Source organism: Sycon ciliatum, chromosome 5 (assembly GCF_964019385.1).
Source record: "Sycon ciliatum chromosome 5, ocSycCili1.1, whole genome shotgun sequence".
Taxonomy (NCBI): domain Eukaryota; kingdom Metazoa; phylum Porifera; class Calcarea; order Leucosolenida; family Sycettidae; genus Sycon; species Sycon ciliatum.
In genome coordinates, this window is record NC_088647.1 from 18150330 (window position 1) to 18154350 (window position 4021).

Below are 4021 nucleotides of genomic sequence, written 5' to 3' on the forward strand. Positions count from 1 at the left end.
GAGGAATGTTCGAAAAAGCAGAAAATTGGCGACTGCAGGGATTCGTGTTGTTGATTTCAAATAATTAGCAGTCTGATCACAGATGCTACCAGCCTGGGAATCTGTCTGCGTGTGGAGCATTTCAACGGCAGCTGAGCAAGAGTCAATCAGGAAAATGACGAGACGTACACGGAACTCAAGTGCCCGAACACGCTGCTAATTTTGCTAATCGAGTTTTCTCACGGACTCACGCTGAGAGAACACGACGCTGCTGAGGTTCGAACGCGCCAGAACACACTCACCCAGCAGGGTGTACATGTACAATCATGTACTCCTCGATCGACAATTGCACTCGCCATGCATTTCCTTCAGTCTACGCTACAGAAGTAATACTAATAATAATAATAATTATTATTATTATTACTACAATATTGTAGTAGTACTATGCAGCATGCACGGGAGACAATAGCAATTCCCAATTGGGACGTTTCGTGATAATGAACCGAGCGCAAGGGGGACTGCCTAGCCGAGACAAATAGACGATTGATGGGAATAAACGACAGCGGGTCTTCCAATGCTTGTCCACCTACAGTGCGGAGTGGACTGCCGTTGACACGAGTAACAACCGCAACCTCTCATCCAGACTACAGCAAGTTGTTCATTTGTTCAATCTAAAATCGGTTACCGACTACGCAGCGAGAATCGCACGTACATGTACATAAAACCGATATTTTAGAAAGATTTTCCAGAGCTTAGAAACGGGATCGATACGACGAGGAACATCGAAACATTTGTCAGTGTGAGATGAACAATGGTTCACACCACTGATTCATTCTTGCGTATCTTACTAGAACTTCGAAGTAATAAAATACTAATAATATTATAACTCTGAACAATGTCATGCAATCTATTGGCAGGCGCAAACTATAGCCAGTATCATGCTTACCGTCGATGAGCGACGCGTGAGCAGAGAGAGACAGTAGACAGTCGTTCAGGGCTAGGAGGGTGCAGAGGCACGCGACGATCACATCACGGTTAGCCATGATTTAGCCGACTTGAATATTATCTTGCTACGACGAGGAACAGAGTTTTGAAAGAGGAGAAGAGAAAACTTCTTTGTTAGTGATCTCTCAGCGGCTTGATAGGGACGGTTTTATAGGCAGGCAAGCTTCGCGAATCCCGAGCCGGGACCAACGACCTCCTTGCCTGTCGGTGTGCGGTCGCTGGTTCCAGCACGTGATGCATGTGGGAGCTGCCAAGCCTGGACTGGCGCAGTGGCAGGCGAAGAGGCGCAGGGGGCTTGGACCATCAGCCAATGAACGACACTTGTCAGGCGTACACGTGCTGAGCTGCTGCAGCTCCGGTCTGGGACCAATGTAAACCTGACATGTCGACAGTAAAAGCTATCTTGTCATTGCCTCAGTCCACTCCTCTACTGGCTAAGCCTGGACCAAGCGTGAGAAACTCCGTGAAGCGGTCAAGCCTGCGACTCCACTGTTCTCCTGGATATTGCTGACTTTTGCACAGCAGTGCACAGGTTTTCGCAATTGAACGTGCGGTCCGATGTGGCCCAATGTTGTGGGAATGGTGTCCACTTTCCCCTTTGCCCAGACCGCGTCGTGCAGAGTAGCCGCTGTATAGCTGCGCTGAACGGAACGCGTGGAACATTGGCGAATGGAGAGAACCCTTAACCTCAATAGGTACAACTGCCTGACATGGTAGGTAGCGCGGAAATCAAATATTCTGTCTGCAAGTCGACAGAGACAGGTACTAGTAGGATGCGTCAGGAAAAGCTACGGCGAATCGGCCATCGCACGCCACACGTCCCGTGTTAAAACAGCCTCTCTAACCCTTGCCTGATGCCCCATGCCATGGCCACATACACTCCAGCTACGAGTCAGAATCGAATGACACTGAATTGAGCAGTCCCCATACATTGTCAGTTTCTAACAGGTACATTCTCACAAGAGACAGTGAAACTCAGGTGTACTAGTATCGGTGACAGCGGCCCATACATGTATCTGGGACTCCACTACGTGTTAACATAATATTGTGATCCCATCATACCTTGCCTGCTCTTCGCGCCAGCTGCTTGCAACTCCACCATGGGAACCCTGTAAGAAGGCCATAGGCCTGCAAGCCCGGCGAAACCGCTCCGTTTGGTCAGACCATGGCCGGACATGGCCGGACATAGCCGGACATGGCCGGACATAGCCGGACATGGCCGGACCAACTTTTGGCTACCGACGGGTGTTTACTGCTGAGGAGGTCATGTGTACCCACCATATCATACACACTGTATGACAGACTAGGCACAGTAGGGACGGACCAATCAGAGAGACGAAACTGCATGCTTCCGCCAGTCCTGGCCTGTTGGCTATACACTCAGGGAAACGTTCTGAATAATGGCGACTAAGATTGACGAATTCGCGTATGCTACAGCCTAGATAAAGAGGACGCGGACCACAAACCTCTTACAGGGAGTCCTGAGACATTCAATGACCTGACATCTACGAGACGAAATCAACAACCTTGAAGCTTCATATTTTCGGTTTGTCACAATTCGTCTTTCGCTTAGTTTCTCCTTTCCACTTCGAAGTATGTTTGTAACATAAACTTGAGCCTCCCCATTGGGTGGTCTGTTGCTTCGCGTCGTCGAGTTATAGTCAGACTGGTGTGTACAATTGTCTTACTAGTTTCGTCACCATCCAGTAACTTTCGGCATTCTTTGTTAGAGTGGGACGTACATTGTAGCTCGTGCTCTTCTTCGCTGCGCTTTCCTTCCCCCCATTGGACGCTTCCTAACCTGAGCTTTCCAATTTGGACGGCTGATGGTTTGCGCCTCGTAGATGTGTAGGAGCTACATATACATGTAGGTGTCAGGTCGTTGAATGTCTCAGTACTTCCTGTCAGGTTTGTGCCTTGTTATCACACTAGATGACTGTATAATGATATTGTTACGTTGGCGGATGGTTAGTCAGAACTGGTCAAATTGTGTCCTTCCTTCTTTTTATTAGAATCATGTATTGTCCATGAGTACATTGGCTCACCATCCGAGTTCACACAACCTAGAGCGAGGATTAATCTTAGTCTTGATTGCGAAAGGTACAGTGGTATTCATGTACAATGTAGGCACTAGGTAGTCATTGATATCGAGTGGAGGGCAGTTCTGTATGTGTCATTGCAGACAGGGCGGCAGTCTGGAAATGTGTGCAATTGTTTATCTCCATCACAGTCTTGAAAGCATTCAGATATCACTAAACCAATGCCTTGTGGGAAGTACACAGGTAGATCCACATGTGTATGTACTGTGTATGTGTGCGATCATGAGCACCAAACACAGCCATAAACGGGACCATAGATATTAGTTATTCTGAAGCAGTATTCATTATCCTTTCGCATTGTGTGCTAATTGGTAACCACTTGCAATATGTGATTACAAAGAGTGTAGTGTTACTTCGAATGAGATTGAGCTAATCATCCAGAACAGGAAGACAAATATTTCGTCAACAAGTCTTTGAACCTCAATGAATGCCACTTCTCTCAAAAACCACAGAACCCTAGATGGTAATTGTCTCCCGCTAACACCATGTTGACACGAGGAATCATTATACCGCCGCACTCAAGGAAAGACCAGAACACGAAATGGTTGTTTGCACAGTGTACACACATCTACGATACATGTATAGCAAAGTGGAGGATACACTTCGATGTGGAAATCTCTTACCGTCAAGCGTTTCAAGGAGTTCTCAAGTGCTGTCAGAAGGGTGTTGAACGTAGTTAATAAATTTAATTTCTGTGGCTCCTGCACAACAGATGAAAACGTATACCCTAGCTTGGACAATGGAGACCAGTGCAATCGTGCAATGGTAATAGTGTCCATCCTGATCTCCATTCAGTTGCACTCGCAGAAGTCCACGCGATGCGGCTGTCACCATAAGCAGTGTGCTGGAAAGATGACGCTCAGATGCCCGACAATCTCCATTGTTGGCCTGTTCTTGGACATGTGGCATTGATCAGGAGGTGTGTGAGGGTCGGAGGT

At 47.5% G+C, this 4021-nt stretch overlaps 1 protein-coding gene across 3 annotated transcripts in view; it reads right to left on the minus strand.

The window, feature by feature from the left end:
* The window catches only part of LOC135817913 (uncharacterized), a 68054-nt gene extending 64033 nt beyond the window's left edge, over window positions 1-4021 (minus strand). For 2 of the 3 annotated variants that reach the window (XM_065331210.1, XM_065331213.1), the window contains exon 1: window positions 926-1293. The gene's annotated coding sequence lies outside the window, so the exon portion shown is untranslated. Of the gene's footprint in view, window positions 1-925; window positions 1294-3706 lie in introns of those variants that run through there. The other variant, XM_065331211.1, reaches the window with a different exon arrangement.